The sequence below is a fragment of the Amblyomma mixtum genome, chromosome 4, assembly GCF_055824585.1.
Source record: "Amblyomma mixtum isolate Tamu chromosome 4, ASM5582458v1, whole genome shotgun sequence".
In the NCBI taxonomy this organism is placed as follows: Eukaryota; Metazoa; Arthropoda; class Arachnida; order Ixodida; family Ixodidae; genus Amblyomma; species Amblyomma mixtum.
Window position 1 is genome coordinate 129,986,769 of NC_143015.1, and position 23,220 is coordinate 130,009,988.

General features: G+C 47.7%; 1 protein-coding gene across 1 annotated transcript in view; it reads right to left on the reverse strand.

The window, feature by feature from the left end:
- The window catches only part of LOC149348212 (uncharacterized), a 136,859-nt gene that overhangs the window by 83,961 nt on the left and 29,678 nt on the right, over positions 1–23,220 (reverse strand). The window lies entirely within an intron of this gene.

The following is a 23,220-nucleotide window of genomic DNA, read 5'->3' on the forward strand; positions in this document are numbered from 1 at the left end:
GCAACGTCGGTCTTGGCGCTGTTCTAGTACAGCGGCAAAATGGCGTCGACAAAGTAATTGCCTACGCCAGCCGCGCACTGTCGCGCGCTGAGTTTAACTACTCTACTACGGAAAAAGAATTTTTGGCGGTAGTCTGGGCCGCCGCTAAGTTCCGCCCATACCTGTATGGTAGACCGTTTCGTATCGTCACCGACCACCTCTCGCTGTGCTGGTTGAAAAATTTAAAGGACCCTTGCGGCCGCCTAGCACGTTGGGCATTACGCCTGCAGGAATTCGATTTCACCGTCACCTACAAGTCAGGCAGGAAGCACACCGACGCTGACAGCTTGTCACGCGCTCCCGTCGAACCTCCTCCAGAAGGCACCACCGATGATGATAGCTTTCTTGGAGCGGTCAGCACGTCTGAGCTCGTTTCCAGACAGCGTGCCGACGCCGAGCTGGGTCTGCTCATCGAACATCTCGAAGGCGGGCGCCCTGCAATACCACGTTACCTAGCTCGTGGACTATCATCGTTCTGCCTGCGGAGAGGGGTGCTTTATAAAAAGAACTCTACTTCAAGTCCGACAACTTACCTGCTCGTCATACCATCCGATCTCCGGGATGAAGTCCGCCTTGCCTGCCATGATGAACCGACTTCCGGCCACATTGGAGTTACACGCACCTTATCCCGAATCCGGACATGCCGGCAATGCCAGCGGCGGAAAAAACCCGCGCTGAAGCCTCCTGCACTGCTTCAGTGCATCGAGCCACCACAAATACCATTCGACAAAGTCAGCATGGACCTTCTGGGGCCATTTCCTCTCTCGTCGTCCGGCCACAAGTGGATCGTAGTCGCCACAGACTACTTGACCCGCTACGCTGAAACAAAGGCCCTTGCTCGAGGTACTGCCGCCGAAGTTGCCCACTTCTTTATGCACGACATCGTGCTTAGACACGGCGCCCCATCGTCCATCATTACTGACCGAGGCAAGGCGTTTACAGCCCGACTTCTACGAGACGTCTTAACGCTTAGCCATACTGCGCATCGACCAACAACAGCGTATCATCCCCAAACCAATGGTCTAACGGAACGGCTCAACAAAACATTGGCGGACATGATTTCGATGTACGTCGACGTTGAACACAAAACCTGGGATGAGGTCTTGCCGTACGTCACCTTCGCATATAATACCGCGACGCAGGAAACCACCCAGTTCACCCCGTTCCGTCTCGTGTATGGCAGAGAGGTCCGCATGATGCTAGACGCCATGCTGCCGTATGGCGACGCAGAGCTCCCCCCTGAAGCAGGCCACTTCGTGGAACAAGCAGAGCAGGCCCGTCAGCTGGCCCGCTTGCACATCAAGGACCAGCAATCCGCCGATGCCCGACACTATAACCTTCGGCACAGGGACGTGCACTACGAGCCCGGCGACCACGTGTGGGTGTGGACACCCGTGCGCCGCAAGGGATTGTGCGAAAAGTTTATAAATAGGTACTTTGGCCCGTACAGAGTCCTGCGCCGCCTGAACAGCGTCAACTACGAAGTTGTACCCCATGGCACTGTGATCGTCGGCCCTCCGCGTCAACGGCCTGAAATTGTGCATGTAGTGCGCTTAAAGCCGTACTTTTCGCGTGACTGAGCGCTGCGTTCACGCTGTGTTTCTTACCTTTTTCCCCTTACCCCACGTGTGACCTTGACTCTCGCCGCATTTCATTTAGCGCACGTTGTATAGTTCACCTCACCCCTATTCTTCTTGTTTTTGCTCCTCCTCCTCTCACTGTACATACCCCATTCCACATCGAGACGATGTTTTCTTTCGCGGGGGGGGAATAATGCCACGCGCCTAACGCGCCGCGCGGCCTCCGCGCTGAATCGAAGTCGACGACGAAGCGGCGGTGGACTCTCGCGGCGCGCTTGTTCTGTTTGGTGTCTTGGAAGCTGGCTCTATAATTAAAAGAAGGCTCCCAGTCTTGGGTTCTTGTCGACGCCTACCTTCGCGGCTCCTCTGGTCGTGACAATATTAATTGTGGTGGGCTACACGCTTCTCAACATTTAAGGAGTATAACAGTAATAGGTAAAAAGTTAACTATTCAGTATTTGTCAACCAGCCTGCTAGTTAGCACATCTTATTTGTATTCTGATGTACTCCATCGCTGACAATACTTTGCCGAAAAATACCGCTCCTCTAACTCAAAAAGCCTATTTTTAAAAATTGAGCAAATCTTAGGTGACACACTCCGTATATTCTGTTCTCCCTCGCATCATAACAGAGACGAAATCGTACTGCTAAAAGCAGGTGTCTATGGTCCTTTTTAAGTTTAACGCTGCATGTAACTACTCCAACTTTCCATAGTGAGAGCAGTCGGTTGTCTAACACGACGGAGAAGTTATAAAAGCAAAAAAAGTTCTATGGTGTCGGGGACCACTGCGCAAGTAATAATTTAATCATACTCCGTACTTGCATTCAGATTTTTCTGAAAGTTGTCAACGCAGTTCTGATGTAAATCTTATTATCAATCTGCAGCTTATTAGACTTTTCAATCCTGTTCAATGCGTTCAGGTGAATTGATTCCATTAATAGCAGAAAAATGAGGCAAGTGCAAACGCTGTTCGTTGACTCTCAAGATTTCATCATCGAGTTCTGAGAAAAGTACAAGGGTTATAAAAACTGCTAGGCAATCGTTGTTTGCGATAAGCTGCTCTTGAACTGGGCTGGAGCAGCGGCTGAAAAGCGGGGGGGGGGGGGGGGGGGGGGGGGGGGAGGTGCAAGCGGGTGCGACGTGCGGGGCATTAAGGTAGACACTGTTAGGCTTAGAATTGTGAAGTGCAATTTAAATACGTGCGAACACTTCATGTAAGCTACGCATTCTCCGTCCTCACTTCTTGGAACCTCAGCGTTAAATTTAATTTCATGGCAGGAACAGTTCCTTCTCTACCTCTCCATTCCTTCTGGTCTTTTTAAAACCCTATTACTTCGTATTGCTCCCTAATGCTCTCTGCTGATGTGCCAGGTTTGAATTTTTTTATCATTGTCATTATCGCGACGAGCTAGGAGTGGGCTCCTTTCTGCGTGGTGTTCGTTTATTGGCTGGTTCCTATTATGTAACGCCAACTAGTCCAGACTAAAGTACTTCTGCAGCAAAAGAAATCTGTTTCTAGCTAAGTGCCCTATTCTTCAAGAGTTATTTCAACTTTGATAATACTCTATCTGGAATTTGCAAGCACGTCTCCTTTAATGAATGAACCGGCAAGTTTTTCAAGTCAGGTGCTCAGGTGTGCCGGTTCTATTATTATTCCGTGTTGACTATTCCCTCTCTCAAAAGTTTTTCGAATCTTCAAACACGAATATAAAGGCTTAAATATTCTGCATTTTCATGCTGCACTGCTTTCCATAGTCTCTCGATGAAATCAGCGTCCAGTATTTGCTTTCTGTGCATTTTTTTACCCTCTCTGGCGTATCGTAGAAACCGCCGCTTCATTTTCTTTTTATTCCTTGTAATTTACGTATTCTGTAATTTACGTACTCTGTGATTAACCGTTTTTGCTAAAAGTAACACCAGGCAATCCGTTTGTTTTTAGCTCCGTAGCGGAACACTTATGGCAGTTCTTAATTTATAAATCTTTGTGCGGTAAGGAGAAATTTTGTCCTCGCGTGCCGAGACATTTTAGTGTGGTAGCGCTATTAAAAAATTGAAAAAAGAATGAAAATTTGTTTTCGAGGAAAGAAAATGGCGCAGCAACTGTTTCGCATATCTCGGGGGACACCCGAACCACGCCGTAAGGGAAGAACTGAAGGAAGGAGTGAAAGTAGAAATGAAGAAAGAGGTGCCCTCGTGGAGGGCTCCGGAATAATACGAACCTCCTGGGGATCTTTAAGGCGCACTGACATCGCACAGCACACGGGCGCCTTTTGCGTTTCACCTCCATCGAAACGGGGCCGCCGCGGCAGGATTCGAACCCAGGTTCTCCGGCTCAGTATCCGAGCCCCCTAACCACCGAGCCACTGCGGCGGGTCACTACTAGACGAGTTTTCCTATTTCAGGCATTCCTACAGTTTGCGTCACCCTTGTGTAGAGCGCTGGAGCAGTGTGCTCCGCGCAATAAAATCAGGTTGGTGTATGGTTTATGGGGTCTAACGTCCCAAAGTGACTCAGGCTATGAGGGACGCCGTAGTGAAGGGCCCCGGAAATTTTTACCATCCGTGGTTCCTTAACGTGAACTGACATCGCATATGTACACGGGCCGCCGCGGCCAGGATCGAAACTGTGTCTTTTGGGTGGTGGTGAAAACATCTATCGGGAAGGGGCAGGAGGTATGCTTGTATCAGATCGTAAGGAACCGCTCCTTAGAAGCACTAGGTGGAGGTCCCTAGTTTGGGACCCCAGTGGCGGTGACCGTCCCCGGGCGCACCCAACTAAGGCTTGTTGGGCCTGTAAATCATGGGAGCCGAGCAGGGTCGCCTCCCAGTCCTAACAGGTTGGGTTGGGGATGAGGGGAATAGCCGGGTTGGAGTAGCAGGTTCACACTATATGATAGCTGTCCGAATTCGACAACGCTCTACAGTGCGGGCAGCAGCCGTTAAAGGAAGGGTCAGAATGTTTTAGGGCTTCCGGGCACAGCAATCAATATATTGGTGAGAAGGCGGAGAAGGAGCCACTCATCCTCCGTTTTGAGGCCTTTATATGGGCGGCGGTGAAGGCGATGACTATCCTTATAGTAAGTTGCAATATCTTTGAAGGTATAGACCACATCCAGATCGGGTTCCTTACCCGGTACGTCAGCAGCCGAGCACCATAACCACTGAGCCACGGCGGCGGACGCAGTAAAAACTAAAGTAGAAAGCAACCCAAGCTTTCAAAGCAAGGTGACCGTGATCACCATGTTTCAAGTCTACTGGGCTCTACTTGAGCACAAGCGTTGCCTCTAAATCGTATAAACTGCGACAAAGTGGCAGTTTTTACGCAACAAAGAACGCCGCCATAGCGCTCTACAGAAAGGTGACGCGGACTGTACGTCCTTGAAGCATGCTTTGTGACTGGCGGCCCACCTGCCCAACGCGGTGTTTGCAACCTTCTAGGTGTGTACACTTGGCAGGCCTTAAGCTGGGTAAAGGCCATCAAGGTAAATGCGTTCAGGGTAAAGGCCTTTAGGGTGGATGCCTTGGGGTCAGAGACCTTTGGGGTCAAGGCCTTATGGTAAATGTCTTTAGGGTGAAGGGTTTCATTGTAGTTGCCTTCCGGGTAAAGGTGTTTAGGTAGAAGGCCTTTATGGTTAAGGCCTTTAGATTACATGTCTTTAGCCCTTGAGGACCTTAAGTGCCCACAGTGAGCAGTTTTACGGCACGATATTCCGCGCTTAGCTACGCTAAACCATCTGCTCTTGTTTTATCATTAGTGATGCTGTAAAGTCTTTAATAATATGGCCAACCCGCCGCGGTGGCTCAGTGGTTATGGTGCTCGGCTGCTGACCCGAAAGACGCGGGTTCGATCCCCGCCGCGGCGGTTGAATTTCTTTGGAGGCGAAATTCTAGAGGCCCGTGTACTGTGCGATGTCAGTGCACGTTAAAGAACCCCAGGTGGTCGAAATTTCTGGAGCCCTCCACTACGGCGTCCCTCATAGCCTTAGTTGCTTTGGGACGTTAAACCCCATAAAACCAACCAACCATAAAACCAAACTAATATACGGCCGAGGAACAAGTCGCGTTGCCTGTTACTTTTGGCACATAGAGTATATATTGGGAGGGCTAAGTAAATATCAAAATAAATGGATAAATAAATTAACAAAACCTTTCTCTAGCACTGCACTAACACCTCTAACTAGTTATCTATCCTGCTTTTGACATTATCGATATCTTTCAGGAACTTAGTTTCAAGGTCTCTATATGGAACAGCCAACGCTGGCAGCCAGCCATCTGGGGTTTCTATTTGCTCGATTTTGCTTCAGTATCTAAACAACAGTATGGCCTTCAGAACATTCAATCTCCCTCTTTCTTAGCCTTTCTTGTCGTTATCTCCAAGTACCCTGAAAGCGCGAAACCTTATCTCCCTTCCTTAACCAAGCCGTTAAGGACTGTCCTTTTCTTTCGCTTGCCTCGCCAAAATGGCGTCCACTTCCCCCCGGCCTCGATATCGCCTCCTTAATCTCATCTCTCACTGCACTCAGAAGGCAGAAACACGCGCACATACGCCTGCCCCATTTGGGGCCAATGGGCCATGTAATCTGGCACCCAGCTCTATTTCCTGACAACGCGGCTGTGATTATATGAGCGCAGTCTTCTTTTTTTTTTTTCGTTGGTTTTTTTATACTCTGCCACGATCCTTGCACGCGGGGCATACTGACGCCATTTTTTGTCTCTTCGCTGTCAACGCCATGCAGCACACTGTACTTAGCGGCTAACGCGCAAAGCTTCGCTGATGCCAATATTTTCCCGAGGGCGATAGAGCCCCATCAGCCCAAACACACAAACACAATGAGCCAGTCTGGAGGTCTTTTGATGTTTTTTTTCTCCCATCAAGCGCCCTATTTAGCCGGGTTCCCTTTTGCTCGCGAAAAAAAGCTTCCTTTGCGAGCGTCAGCGGCTCATTCAGCTTTCCGTCCGTATGTTACCACTCGCAGAGCTGACCGTTTTTTTTTTTCTGTGTCTCATTTCTAAGCTTCTCTACCAATTCGCGGCATAGCTACCAGCGCGACACGCTGTTACGAGCCAGCACGGAAGTGGCGGATCAGTGGCATATGGAGCTCTGCTATACAGCACGAGGCTGCGGGTTCTACTCCTAGCCACGGCACTGTTGCATTTCAGTCGAGTCCAAGTGCAGTAACATTCACGTACAGAGATGATATGCCGTACACCTCAATTCTATGCCTAAATCCGACGTCGGCACACATTAAACAACTTGTAGTAGTGAAAATTATTACGGAGACCTTTCACTGCGGCATGGCTCACCAAGCCCAGAAAATAGTTTCCAACGCTCTGAATTGTCCATATTACAAGGTCAGTTTGTCCCCGCGGGAACCACCAGCCGCAAAGCACTAAACATTCAAAATTACTGCGAAAATTTTCAATGTTTGGTTCATCTCATTGATTTTTCATGGCCGCCTGAATTGGCCGGCATGAGCTCAGCTAACGTTTTACAAGGTAGATTACGTGTCATGTAAGAATAGTAGATCATAGCTATAATGTGTTCACGCAGCGTCTCGCCGTACTTCAATGTTTGTCTCAATTACAAAGGAAATATTACTATTTAGTTCCGCGGTATTCGCAACTGGAGTAAGACAGGGGACGCTACTTCATGTCGTCTAAGAACAGGGCGTTCAACTTATGTCTCTTGATTGCTATTTGTTTTTCTTCTGCTGCGTATTTGGGCCTAACAGGCCTATTAACCCCACCCGTTGCGATGGGTACGGACGAGACACCATCTTCGCGTGTAAAAATCGAAATCAACTATGTCAGAAATCGTAATATTTTAAAAGCACAAGTGCTATTATGGCCTTATAGCAATATCCCCACCGGCGTTCTTGAGGTTATATACACTGTCAGCCCTGATGTCTAAAATTTCGCTTGCTACAACATATAGCGCAATGCGCTTTCATTAACAAAAAAATTGGCTGTGGCTTAGCTTGGTTAAGCCCGGCAATTGCGAAAGCAATATCCGTACCTACGCCATGGTACAGCTGGTAGTGTAGCTGGGGGTGGTGCTTGTGGTTAGACCTGTGGTGATGCATCGGTTATACAATTCAATCCAATCCAATCCAATTCAATCCACTCCACTCCAATCCACTCTAATCCACTCCAATCCAAACCAATGCAATCCACTCATATCCAATGCAATCCAATCCAATGTAATCTAATCTAATCCATTCCAATCCAATCCAGTGCAATCCAGTCCAATCCAATCTAATCTAATCCAATATAATCTAATCTAATACAATCAAGGTGAAATGAAGGTCAATGGTGGTCACCGCCGCGGCACGATGGTGGTCACCGCCGCGGCACGGCAAAGGCGTGAAAGTGCAAGTAGTATTGCTTTCGTAATAAAAGACAGAGTATGACTTCAAGACCTTAGTTTGCCGCCGACGTCACTTTCTACGTTCATACGACAAAATGAGTGACGCCTTCCAAGAGATTCTCCTTCAGCCTCCTATCTTGTACCATTATCTCGCGAGACTTGCATACCACGCAGCCTTCTCCGTCGACCCACCGCCCCCTTTTATTTCACGTTCCAACCAAAATTGTCCTTTCCTCGTCATTCCTTTCCTCTTTTTCTGTTGCACTTCTTTTAAAGCGTCGTTCGTTTAATTCGTTTTCCGGCCACTCGCCTTTGAAAGTCGAGACGTGCTCAGACATCTGAAAACTCGGGCTCAGCTAAAAATAACAACCCGGAAACGTTTCTCGTTCCCTTTAGGGGACTAAATGAAATAATAAAAGGAAAGAGAGAGAACAGCTTGATTTGCACACGACTCAGTTATACGGTAGTGAAAGTCAGAAATAGCGTAGCCCCAAACCCATGGTGCCCTTCATTCGTAAAGTACGAATAAACAGATGCAACCGTGAGGGTTTCGTTCTAACTGTATTCGTTTATGCCAGTGTGATGTCTGCGTGGGCGCGGTATTTTTCATTTGTTTGTTTGCTTTCAGCGCCTCCCAGTTTCCGTGTTTTCCTTCCGATCGACAGCACAACCCTCAGTCGGAGTGTGCCGTCGCGTGATTGTGGGGATGCGGGGGCGGTCTGCATCCCGAAATGGAATCTGTGTCGCGGAATTCAAAGTGAGGAGACAGGTCACATGGTGCAGTTCCGTCGCTGAAGCAGCTTAGTTCCGTGCAGTATACTTATCTTGGCAGATGCTGCCACATCCAGTGTAGTCAGAGTAGAGGGAGAATTTCAACTCTTTAGTGGAACCAGCTGCACATTTGAAAGAGTATGTAACACCTTATGCCCAGTAACACAAGCTGCATACATGTACACTATTGTAGTAGCGCCAGCCGCATTTGGCCTCGGCTGTTGTAGCACCTTCTGCGCACCAGAGTAGGTGACACCCTCTGCGTAACACAACTCTACTGTACTGATAATAACAAGCTGATGCTGAGCTAGTAAGTTCACGGACATCACCTTTCTAACAGCCGGAAGGGAACGATAACACGAAAACAAAAACTGGCACAGCTACGTACTCGTACACGACGCTTGTGGTACTACTAGCTGCAGCTGAAGTGAGCTCTGCTTAAGGGCACTGAGCGCATCATTTTGAGTCGCACTACCTCTAAATTCCTTTAGCTCTCGTCACGTCACCACATAGCAAGGTTTTCCAGATATATTTACGAGACCACGCTTGAAAGTGGCGACTAAAACGACGATAACCGGTTTTCATTCGATTACCAAGTCGTTAGGCTTGACAGGTAGAAACTGGTAACCGCTTATGACTGGTTACCAGTGGCCTCATGAGGAGCTTTTCGAGGCGTAAATGATGGCGCCATCAGCGTAATATGACGGAGCTTAAATCTAAAGTAGAATGGTCATAAGCTGGCAAATAATCATTTTTCACCTAAACATTCCAAAGACCTTGACACTACCTAAAACAAAACTGTGTTCACATTTGAGGCAACCGCCTCCTGCATGATTTGCTGTTTTCAGAGTGAAAACCGACGCCTTAAGCGTTTCATATGCGAACTCGACCATATATCACGTATGCGTTGCGTATGAGAAACGCAAGCATACAAAGCTCATTTGGCGTCACTGTTTACACCCCAAAGCAACAATGTTGAAGGCAGTGACTGCCTGAAAATGATCAATGCACATTTTGGTTTGCTAGTCTCAAGGTCTTCAAGGATGTAGATTGAATTTTTTTTCCTCAATACTTTGGTAGCGTATGCGTGCACAAGCAGCATTCATTCTTCTCTTAGCGGGCTTCCTTGTAGCTTGGAATCTTCGACCGCCTTTAGCAAACACTATTTCTATCATGGACGCGACAGAAGGCATTCCGTATTGCTTTCCTTTGCAGCGCTTCGCACGAAAGTGTTCTGTTTTCGCGCTAATGTCAATCCCTCCACGAAAATAACCGCGTCTGACGGAAGCAAGAGTAACAGGGCCCAGACGTTGCCAGGAAACCGGTGTACAGTATACAACGCTTAGAAAGAGGCCCGCTGGTTCGCTTTCCACGCGGGCGCCCGCATTGCACACAATTCTTCGGAGACAAAGTTGGGCTGTCTTGTATCTGGAAGGAAAGCTCGGTTCCGTGTCAACCGGAGCGGTAATAAACAAAAGGGCCTGCAAGAGGCGGCGGCTCTCTGGAAGGAACATGTTCGCCTGCTTGAAATAAGGATGCCGGAAGGGGTATAAGTAATGGCTTTGGTTGCACGGCTGGAAGATAGAGAGAAAGAAATAAAAATGGAGAGAAACAGGAGAGGAATGAGGAGAAATAAAGGAGAACGGAAGATAGGAATATTGTCTTTGCCTGTATATCCATACGACGCTTAGGTTGACTTAGCGCCACGTATAAAATTCAATCAATGCTTTTTTTATACGTGCCATAGGAAGGCAAAGCATTTACGGAGGCGCTGCTTTGAAGAGGGGAAAATGAAATAAAAAGTGGATAGGGAAAATGTTGAAGAAATAGAATATAGCGTCGTAAAATATAATACAGCGCGTGCGTAAAATAAATAGGATTTGAGAATAATACAGAAAAAGAAGGAGCATAAAGTGCAGGTCGCCATATTGGGTTGGATGATTTATCTGGTTGAACTGTAGTTATGTACTTCCTGTCGAAGTAAATTTTCTTTTGATGTTTATTGCTCTTCTTGTCTGTTTCTACCACTGTGTCCCACTCTATTGCGCTTGTCTCTTTAATTAGATCATCAACCACCAACTAGCCCAGCTTTTTTCCTTGACTCAATACTTGGGCAAGAAACTTATGGAAACGAGAAATCAAATGCATTCGTGATACAAAAAATAGAAGACATTGAAAGAACAAAAAAGAAGAAAAGAAATGATGAGGAAAAGAACCTCGGAGTGCGTGCAACTTTATTGTATCACAAAGGGAGGAAAAAGCAAATAAAAGCCGCACCTGAAAGAAATCAATCTTACCCCAGCGAACAGCTTTCTTTAAGAGCTAGTAGAACAGGAATATTGGAGGTAACGGTGGGTCAGAAGATACACAGGCAGAATGTTGTAATATTTATTCATTTTCTAAGCAGTTGAATAGATCATATCGCCAGATTCAGAAATTGGAGTAGTGTGTAAGTCAATGCGAATTGATTATTTCAATTAAATTGAGTTGGTAGAAAATGTACGACTCTTCATTGCTATGACTGCACACGGAATGACCACACTTTATCTTTCTTGTGAATAGCTTTAAACATTTATTTGGCCGTCTAGCGTAGCCTTGCGTTCACGTAGGGGGGATACGACAGATGAAGAAGGTGGTCGGGCAAAGATGGTTTGGTTTGGTTTATGGGGTTTAACGTCCCAAAGCGACTGAGGCTATGAGAGACGCCGTAGTGGAGGGCTCCGGAAATTTCGACCACCTGGGGTTCTTTAACGTGCACTGACATCGCACAGTACACGGGCCTCGAATTTCTCCTCCAAAGAAATTCAACCGCCGCGGCCGGGATCGAACCCACGTCTTTCGGGCCAGCAGCCGAGCACCATAGCCACTGAGCCACCGCGGCGGTGGTCGGGCAAAGAGTCATAACGTTACCCCTACCGAGAATAAGTATAAAAAACTTGTGTGGTCTGCAAAGATGTAAGCTTTATCTAGCGTTGCTATTTTGGGAGTAACAGTGCACTGATTTCACAACCCGTTTCACCACTCCAGCGCTGACTTAAGCCACGTCGGCAGCCGCACCTTTCCAAGGACAATTAATCCAGGCTCTATAATCCGTCGGTCTCAATTGGAAGCCATACCTCGCCCCAAGATATCAGGAACTAAATCCCAGAGTCGCTTGCGCTTCACTGAATGCAAATTCATTGCATTCCTGGCTATCACGACTTCTGAAGTGGCGCGCCCGAGTCAGCCCCTTCACGAAGCTCTTGTCACTTCAATAATCATTAGTCACCGTCACTGTAGAAATGTTTTGACAGTTATAAACCTACCTGCACCATCCGTAGCTTCCGTTTTAGTGGAAACAGACTTTACGAAAGAGTAAACAGAGCCAGTCAGCAGAAGCAGAGAACAAAAAAAGGGCGCTTAGTTTAAAGCACGGGGTCCCTTTTATCGCATGTGAAGGAATTCCGTATAACGGAGGAATTTAGGCTTAAATGTTTATAGCGCATCATCTTCACTAATTTAGAGCAGCGAAAACAGGGCCTAGTGCCCTGCATGCCTACTGAAGGTGCTTCATGTTGAGTGCAGAACTTTGGAGCACGAGGAGTAATAAGGGTAAAAGGTAAAAGGAAAATTAGGAAGTTTGTCCGGGTATACATTGCGGGATATAGGCTCGAGGTAGACTGCCTTACTTTTGCACATCGAGAGTGATTTAGTTCAGTTATGATTACTGCGGCAAATAGAAAACATGAAATTATTCGCGAGTGTCAAAAGAATCAACACACAGCACAGTTTCTGTAGTTAAAGGTTTATTTTGACTGACTACTCTTATTTATTTCGTTCTTTAGGGCGCCTATACAAGAGCGCACAAAAACACCATGATGGCCGCTTTTACGCTTTCATAGCAATAGCCTCATAGCAATAGCGATGATAGCTGCGGCTGCGTCTACTGCTAGGACGGTGATTGAGACTGAGACTGAGACAGACTGTGACTGTGACTGTGAATGCGACTGTGAATACGACCGTGAATATGACTATGAATATGACTGAATGTGACTATGTCTATCCACTGAGCGGCCATTGCGTTCTCCTGACAGCGATTGAGCTGGAAGTAGAGTTTTTCTTTGCTTTTTTATTTTATTTTATATATTTCTTTCTGCTGTTAGAACCCCTTCATACTCGTGACACAGGCCGGTGCTTTTTATTTTCCATTCTTTTTACCAGCTCTGACACATAATTTGTTTGTGTGTGACTGTGACTATGAATGTGAATCTGACTATGTCTATGACTACGACTGCCGCCATGACTGGGAATGCCGCTGGGAATTGTGGTGCCCAGCAGTGTCGTGGGACAACGAGCTGTCGGATCGTAAGAGAAAAACGTTTTTTCTGAAAGTGTCTTGGACGAGAACATTACCGCTAGGAATATTATGCCGTCTGTGGTTTGCAAGTGAGCCCCATTTAAGCTTTGATTTAAACCGTTTCGTGCATTTTGAGCATTGCAGAAGCCGGTTAATTTAATTGACCTAATAAAAAATGAAATGATTAGAGATTCCGCACCTCTGTTAAACGACCTTCAACGATATTGCTTCAGTATGTCTTCTCAAATGAGGAGTAGACTTTTAATTAAACTGTTGGGTGACGATACCTTGGACCCTCTGCAATTGTTCGCTTATCGAGCTTAATCAGGCAAATTCAGCGTAGTCATTTAATGCAACAGTGACGATTTCTAGTTTCTAGAAGTTGTTTCTTCAAGTTTCATTCACTCTTGACTCAAAGGAATCAAAATCACAACAGTATGCCGGGCCTCAACTAAACCAATACAAATAACTCTCGCCAGTTTTCGAGATGGGTGATTAAGCGCATTTCAACGCGATCGTGGGGTTGCCTCGTTGCAGGAGGCTTTATAGCTGAATAATGGAGATGGTTCACGCTACGAATCTGCAAATACCTATAAGGCGTCAGCCATTAAGTGCTGGCAGGTATACGTCTGAGATTGCAACATGGCTGCCCCTCCTTTATCAGGATTTTTCGTTGTTTTTTTGCGTGTGTCTATCCTCTCTAATCTGTAGGTTGGCAGTGTGCCATCCGTCGCATGGAGGAGTGCATGCTGAAGAAGTAAGAAAAGAAGAAAGGAAAAAGAAAGAAAGGGGGAAAGGGGAAAATAAACAAAGACAAGAAAGCAAGAAAGAAAGTAGGGCAGAAAAAGAAAGAAAGAGAACCCCCTTGAAGTGCGCCGTTATTACCAATTCTTTGTTCTTATTATTCTTGGGCCAAGAGCCACACCTTGATACAATGTGCTCAACACCGCTAGTTACCCAACGTTCTGGTGAGGAAAGGTGGGAGGAGTCATATAACGTGCTCAAACCATATGGCGCCGGAGGCACCGGTTATGCCTAACGGCATCTTGTTATGCTAGCAGTAACCCGAAGCACCCAATTTAGTTCGGTTATGCTAGGGCCCATTTAGAAGAACCATGTTTCAGGGGTGTTACACAACGGGCGTGGCTACAACCAAGACAATGACCTTTATTAAGCGTTGCAGTAAGGTGAGCGTGTCTAGGGCGTGCAAACCTTCAAGGGCAAGTAAAGGTTACATTACAAAAGCTTTTGGAAAGTAATACATGCAGGTAAAAGGGAATTTCTGTTTTATGGATTATGCGCTCCTACCACTAGATTGCGAGTGTACTTAGGAATAGGAATAGTGTAATTACTCAAGTGTATCGGTAAGGTGATGCTCATTTCGGTACCTAGATGGCACTATACCATTTTACTGCAGCTCTGATAACCTATATGCATTTACATTAAAACTCACGTTTTTTTTTTACCGTTGCTTAAGCGGAGCTTCCTAACTGCTAGCGTTTTGTGTCATCGTTGCCGTACAGTGCTCATCAAGCGAAAGATTCGGTTTGTTGGCTTGGCGTCACCAGTGCCGACAGCGGTTGTCTAAGATAGTAGTGTAAGGCTAAAGAAGATGCGTCTGATGGTTTTGCAAAGACGAAGACGAGGTGACAGTGCTCTAGAGAGTCTTTGGCCAGCGCTACGCTTGTGTGCCTTTCGCCGACCTGATCCCGGACTGCTGCCGTTGCCATTCCCGTCGCCCCAGTACCTCGTAATAAACCCCCCGTTACATTTGGTGGAGGTGCGGGGTAAAAACATCGGCCCTGGAGCTCCGTAGTCGTGCTCTCCCGACGCGCAAGATGCCTGAGGACGTCCAACACCAGGCCGTACAAGTGGGCCAGGCTGTCATCTGTGCCGGCTCCCTTCGTCAACGGGACCCGACCATTTTCAGCGGCACCGACGAGAACGATGTTGAAGATTGGCTCACATCGTACGAGCGGGTGAGCGTATACAACAAATGGGACGATGTGACGAAGCTAAACAACGTCATCTTTTACCTCGCCGGTGTGGCTAACCTCTGGTATCGCAACCATGAGGCAGATATTCAAACCTGGTCCACCTTTAAGACTAAATTTTCCGAAGTATTTGGTCGGCCGGCTGTCAGGCAACTCCGAGCCGAACAACGATTGCGCGAACGATCTCAGCAGGCTAGTGAAAGCTTCACTAGCTACATTGAGGATGTCGTCGACTTGTGCAAGCGGGTCAACGCTCGTATGTCGGAAGCCGACAAGATCCAACACATCTTGAAAGGCATCGATGACGACGCTTTTCAGATGCTTCTAGCGCGCGACTTGCGTACCGTTGCTGAAGTTGTCACGCTGTGTCAAAGCTTTGAGCAGTTGCGCAAGCAGAGGATTCTGACACACCAGCGGCCACAGCAGGTTGAGTCGCTTGCTGGGCTCACGCCTGCTCCTGACCCATCGCTGCTACAGCAGATTAAAGACTTCGTGCGGGAAGAAGTGGCACGTCAACTTTCCTTTCTGCCGAGCGCTCACGACCGACCATCATATCTGGCTCCAGCCCTCCGACATACAATTCAAGAACAAATTGCTGAGGCTCTTCCACCGGCCCATCCGTCACCACCTGTCACGGTTCCGCTGACATACGCTGACGTTGTCGCCAGACCACAACCTGTGGCGGCTCCGCTCACATATGCCGAAGCCGTCGCGAGACCGCCTCCTGTCGCGGCTCCAGTGACGTATGCCGATGTCGTCGCAAGACCGCAGCCGCAAATCTATAATGCGCCTCCGGCGCATTTGCGAGGGCCAGTGGCTTACCGTCGACCTACTCCAAGGGTCAGCGATTATTGGCGCACAACGGACAATCGGCCGATTTGCTTCTTTTGTGGTCTCCCAGGTCATGCATCTCGGCATTGCCGCCGTCGTCTCCCGGACGCGGAAATTCCTTCCCAAGCTCCTGGGTACTGGCCTCCACCGAGTCAGTACTCTGTGCCAGCTGCGCCGCCGCAAAGTCGTACTTTCTCGCCGGACCGTTCTACCCTCTCCAGCCGCCGGCCCTCTTCTCCACGACGCCGGTCTATCTCGCCTATGCGACGTCGCCCCACCGCTAACCAGGAGGAAAACTAGGCGCCGCAGTTCCTGAGGTGAGAACTGCGTCCACAACGAACTTCGAAAGGCCTCATCCGTCAGCCGCTAACCTCATTGAAATTTCCGTCGACGGCGTTTCTGTCATGGCGCTTGTCGACACTGGTGCTGCGGTTTCCGTCATGGACGCAAAGCTGTGTAGTTCTTTAAGAAAAGTAAGGACGCCAATTGCTGGACTCTCACTGCGCACTGCCAGCGCTCAGAACATCCAGCCGTCAGCAGCGTGTACCGCTCGCGTTGTCATCCAGGGGACCATCTATGCCGTCGAATTCGTCGTATTGCCCTGCTGTTCTCATGCTGTTATCCTGGGCTGGGATTTCCTATCGCGCCATGCTGCTATCATCGATTGTGCTCGAGCTGAAATCGAGTTCTCTCACCTGCCCGAAGCTGTCTTGGACACTGCCCCCCCTTCTGGTGCCTGTGTTAAGGCCCTCGTTGCCGAAGACATTGACCTGCCTCCCTGCTCTTCTGTCCTCGTACCCCTTTCTTGCGGCCCTCTTCGCGACGACACTGTCCTCTTCACTCCGTCCTCTATCTTTCTGCACCGCAAGTGCCTGCCTCTGCCATACGCCGTACTGACTATAGATGCGTCTGATGGTTTTGCAGCCTGAAAGACCCCTCCGGCCGCCTCGCTAGATGGGCCCTTCGCTTGCAAGAATATGATATCCGCGTCGTGTATCGTACCGGCCGCAAGCATCAAGACGCCGATGCACTGTCACGCTGCCCCCTTCCAGCCGAGATCGCCAGCCTTTCCACCTTTTCCACCTCCGGCGCTTCTCTGCCCTTGCTTCGTCTCAGCGACATGCCTTCAGCGCAACGCATGGATCCGTGGATCGCTTCCCTACTCGACTTTCTCGCCAACCCGACGGCTGCTTCCCCGTCACGTGCGCTCCGCCGCCAAGCTGTCCATTTTGCGATTCGTGACAACCTACTTTACCGCCGTAACTACAGCTCCGAAGGTCGCAAGTGGCTGCTCGTTATTCCACGCCACTTACGCTCGGAGATATGCGCATATTTCCATGCTGCCCCCCACAGTGGTCACGCGGGCGTTTTCAAGACCTATACCCGCATACGGCTGCGCTACTACTGGCGCGGAATGTACACCTTCATCATGAAGTACGTACGCTCATGCATTCCCTGCCAACGTCGCAAGACACCTCCCCATCGTTTTGCTGCTGAGCTGCAGCCGTTACCATGCCCTCCACGCCCATTCGACCGCGTTGGCATTGATTTATACGGTCCGCTTCCCTACACTGCAGCCGGCAACCGTTGGGCTATTGTCGCGGTGGATCACCTTACACGATATGCCGAAACTGCTGCCCTTCCGGCTGCCACAGCGACGGACGTTGCCTCCTTCATTTTGCACCGATTCATCCTTCGTCACGGTGCACCTCGTGAACTGCTCAGTGACCGAGGCCGCGTGTTCTTATCTGAGGTGGTGAAGGCGCTTCTCAAAGAGTGCAACACGATTCACCGAACTACCACCGCCTATCATCCGCAGACCAATGGCCTCACTGAACGATTTAACCGAACCCTCGGAGACATGCTCTCCAAGTACGTCGCTTCTGATCACACGAATTGGGATCTAGTTCTTCCGTACGTTACTTATGCGTACAATACCGCTACGCAGTCCACCACCGGCTTCTCTCCTTTCTTCCTACTTTACGGCCGCCAACCCTCTGCTACTATCGACACAATTCTCCCTTACCACCCTGATGAATCTGAATATCGGCCTGTTTCCCAAGCTGCGCAACACGCCGAAGCCTGCCGCCAAATCGCCCGCTCACTCACGACTGACACCCAGTATCGCCAGCGCTCCCGCATCGACCAAGACCAAACCTCACCGAACTATTCTTCTGGAGCACTTGTGTGGCTCTGGATTCCTTCAGGCACTCCCGGTCTCTCCTCAAAATTTCTGGCAAAGTACCATGGTCCCTACCGTGTACTGGAGCGCACCTCTCCGGTTAATTATGTCGTGGAACCCCTCACGCCGTCTCCTGATCTCCGCCGCCGAGGACGGGAGACCGTTCATGCAGCGCCTCAAGCCCTACTACGACCCCGCCGTCTTGCCATCATCCTAAGTCGCCAGGATGGCTCCTCTTGTCCCCGGGGCGATTGTAAGGCTAAAGAAGATGCGTCTGATGGTTTTGCAAAGACGAAGACGAGGTGACAGTGCTCTAGAGAGTCTTTGGCCAGCGCTACGCTTGTGTGCCTTTCGCCGACCTGATCCCGGACTGCTGCCGTTGCCATTCCCGTCGCCCCAGTACCTCGTACTAAACCCCCCGTTACAGTAGGAATGATTTCGATGACGTGGTTTAGTATTAAGTGGAACTACTCACCAATTAGCGCTTTTAACGGTGTCACACGAGACATTGGGCTTATTGGCTTCAGTATAAGTTCCTCACCATTACTGTCAACATCTAAAACCTATAAGACTTAGCAGTACAAATACTGCTTCCTGCGCCACCTGGCAATGCTAGGTGGCAATTTCTTCATCCAGGGGAAGTACAATATATCGAAAACACCCCAGCTTTAAAAGATGAAAATTTTAAGTGAGTACAGATATTTTCAGTGTACTCTGTCCATAACGGCCTGCAATTTAATGATAACAGTAAAAAATAAAGCCTGCTAGAGAGTGTTATCAGGACGTAATGGGGTTCAAAGTGATGGCAGGATTGATGAAAGGGGTGTCGAAAGGGAAGTTGGGAAATCTGTTGGTTTCTCGATCAAACCTGTCGAAGAACGAATTGCACGCATGAAATAGAAGGACGGGTTAGGAACGAACTCCTTCCCCCGATAGTTTGATAACGATCTGGCAGCGCTCAGGGACAGCGCAAGTTGCGCCAAAAGCACCTAAATAAATAGAAAGGTCGCTGTTTGCGCAACAGCGTCTCATGAATGGGCCAAAGTTCAGAGTGAAGAAAAACAAGTAAATGAACTGCGATGCGGGGAACACAACACGGCACTGCGAGCTGCGCAAGAATGAAAAGTGAGAAAATGAAAAAGAAAGCACTACAATAAATGACTTTATAAAATGACGCCACCGCATTGTACGCAATATAGCCCCAGAGTAACTGTTGGTGCCGCAACTTCTGGAATGACAACTGAAAAATTCTGACCTCCACTGTTGTCCTATCACAGCCCCCGCAATGCGCTGCAGTACTACTAGCAGCGCTTCATGGGGTTAAGATCAGGAGTGCCCAAGCACAGCTTGCTACAGCAGGATAAATGCCCGTGAGAGCCAAGGTGGTTTCCTGACCATTACATCAGGGTGAGGACTTGTTTGCAAAGAAACACATCACGGCTACTTTTCATGAAGTGGTTAGTGGAACAGCTATTTTTCCATCGTACTTCGGTAAGTTGTTTGCTGACACTACATTGTAGCTTCTCTCAGGCTGCCACCAAATAGACTGCACATGTTTTGTTTACAGCTCCCATGGCTGAACCTAGCATGATCGTCGTAAGGATGCTAGTTACCTGTTTACAATATAAACTAGTCGCAGTAGGAAGGGAAGGAATATACCAAAATCTGAAGAGAACGAAGAATAGTGGAGAGAAAAAGATAACATCAGAGTGGAAGGAAGGGGAAAAAAAAGGGCCTCTAGTTGCTGCCCCCTTCCCCCCTTCAAAACAAAAATATAATAGATCCATTTGTATAGACCTCTGCTGTTCGGTGGAGCCCCATTCCCACACTCTTTCGGGACGTGACGGCCTTCCATTCTCTAAGCTCAGTTGCTCTCTCGTTAGATGTGATGTGTTTTGAGACTGCATCTACAATAACCATGAATTCCTGCATGTTTACCCTGCCAAGCCTGCGGAGGACGGTTTTCGGACAGCGAACGTAGTTATTCAACTTCATTAGTGTGCTACTCATGGGAACGAACAATACTGGACGCAAAAACCGCACACGCAGACAGGGCGCAAACTGGCTGATAGTTTGCGACCTGTCTTTGTGAGGGGCTTTTTCGTCCAGTATTGTTCGTTCCCATGAGTAGTGCACTAATGAAGTTGAATATGAACCAACTAGGACCATTTGCAGCTTTAGGTACTTATTCAAAGTGCCCTAATATCACTCAGTTGTCCGATTTCATTTTCAGTGCCATCCATATTCCCCCTCTATTCTCCCGCCATCTTCCATCACACATGGTGGCGTCGGCCGCATCGCCTCTGAAACTGAAAACCGACTGCAGCCTGGCCTATTTGTCCATCACCCTTGCATCAGGTCATTCATACATGAGTATCAAAACAAAGCAGTTTTCTGTACTTTTCCTCGGGTTCCAAAAAACAGAGCTATGACAAACACTTCGCTGCTTTTTTCTTGTTTCGTCCTTGTTCTTTTTTTTTTGATAAGATAAGAATTTATTTTGTATAAATCGGTTACATAAATTCAGTATACAGGCGAGGGTCTCAAAGTCAAGCGACTGTCACGGGACCCCCGGTAGATTAATACTCACTTGATTAAAAAACAAGCAGCATCACAGACAGGTACAATTAGCAGTAATAACAACGGTATTTTAAATAAGTAACATTTATATACTGAGAATGAAATAGATTAGCAGGGCAAAAACAAACAGACAAGCAAAACAAGAATAACAACCCACTATAAATAATATTGTACAAAATGCAGCGTTGTGAAAAGACATATAAAGAAACAATTGAGAATACAAGGATACAGTTGTCAAGAAACAAAAAAACAAAGTAGATATTTCTAGCAAATAATTAAGGGCAAGAATTTTCTAAAGGGAATAGAAGCAGTTAACTCCACATTTTGCTGCAAAAGCAAACTTTTTAATTCGATTTAAACATAGACAAAGACATAGACGATTTTAAACTCGGGGGTAAATTATTCCACAGGGAAATGCATTTTAGAACTTCTTGTTGGGCGAGTTGGTGCATTGCTTTGAATAACCTCGTTGCGCTATAAAAAAGACAGCCACAGGAAAAAGCCAAGGAGACAGAAAGAGCGCAATTCTGTCTCCTTGGCTTTTTCCTGTGGCTGTCTTTTTTATAGCGCAACGTGGTTCTTCAAAGGGAAATTCATGCAGAATGATAATGAAGTTTTCCATAATTAGTAAAAACTTGGGGAAGCAAAAAAATTTTTTGAGCCGCAAATCCCGTAAGGTTACAATTTTTCAAAAAACATTTGTCGATAAATTAAAAAAAAAGTACATTGTTAATTAATCTAAAAAACATGATGGCTAGGTGGTAATCAAATAAATTTCTAACGGATAAGATATTATATTGACGGAGCAGATATTATATTGACGAAGCAATATAAGCTGCCTTGTATTCGTAAAATAAGTAACAATTAACTAGTACAGCTTTCAGTGTAATACAATGAGGCCGCCTATCGACGACAATATGTCATAAGGTTACTTTTTTTATCTTTCCGCTAAGCAAGCTAGCCAACGGGATAATAATCTGTGCCATTATTAGAGCAACAGCATGTTAGACATGGTAACGCTTGTTCGCAGAGATGTCAGACCACGACATTCGCCTTAGTGGCTTGCATGTACTATGTACGATGAGGTCATACGAGGTTCAACAAAGAAGAGGCCGGAATCATTCCTCGCATCAGTTACGCAAAGTTGTGGTCGCGGAAACAGGATTCATAACTGTTTACAGCATCCAGAAAACAAATGAGGACTACCAATATAAATAACTGCTGTGTTCAGGCGTCGTCAGAATCTTCTGAAACACTTCTTCAGCAAAGACGTTATTTTTCTTCACACCCTGAACTCATTGTTTGGGGATTTGATTGTGCACTGTACATATCGTCCAAGTATAATTACTCTCCATGTACCTATTCATGTCTGTACGCAAAGACGGCGTTGAAATTAATTTTATTTTCGTTCCTTTTGGCCTACATAAATTTTGACGGAGGGCTACCGCAAATTAAAGGTAATTAAGCTAAAAGCGCTAAGAGAAAGAAAGAGGTGCGCGGCATTTGAGGATGTCTTGTCTTGAACACCAAGAAGCAGGGTAAGCTACCTTTTTGATTGCCTATTTGAAGTAACATATAAATAGAACGATTACATACGTAGACATAAGAGTATTTGTGAGGCAAACATCATCTTGCGTCATGACAAGAGCCTCAGGCAATGACCGGCACCATCTGTCCTCAGACAAGAGGCAGAAAGAACACGTCGGGTGTCTGACAAAGGAAGCTGCGCCTCCACGAAGAAAACAGGGGAAAGGGGGGGGGGGTGGAGAGGGGCATGGGTGGAGGGGAGAGACAGAGATGAAGAGGTAGAAACCGTTATTATATATCGCTCCTCGGACATAACGCGAGGTCCCGGCCATGGGCCCAACACAAATTGCGGTCGGACCCGAAGGCAGCGGGGACTTATTGAGGGGATTGAGGTCGACGACACCCGTGGGACCTCTGCGGGGGCTGTCCTGTGTCGGCAGGGGCGATAAATTGGGCCGAAGCCAAGCCCGGTAGGTTCCGTGTCCACGCGGCGGCGTTTTCGACCGTCGGCGCATGTGGACGATGGTCTGACTCGTGCCGTGCGTGGCGCTGCGATCGATATGCGGACTTGTGGGCTGATGACAACGCTGCAGCCGCCTTGGCGGTGTTTGTCGCAGTCAGCCGGTCTATAGGGAAAAGGTGGCCGATCGATGCGCGCGTTGCTACATCGAGAGACGTGGAACGTTCTCAAGACGGTGAAAACTCCGGGGAAAAAAATAAAGGGTGAGAGTAGGTCGCGGCAAATCACCCACCGCGTTTGGAGGAGCTGTCCTTTCTTGAAAAACCTAGCACAAAAACGGGACAAACACACGAAGGCCGACACAAGCTCAGCTAAAAGATACGACGCAAGACAAAGTGCTAAATGGCAACTGAGTTGTCAGTCAGCGCTGGGTTTTCAAGAAGACGAACACCCTCTCGTAGAAGGATGTTTTACAGAAGGAGCTACTAATGAATTTTGGCTAAAGCGCAGGTTTTTTTATTGATTACCGAATGCAAAGGCGAAGAAGATCGGT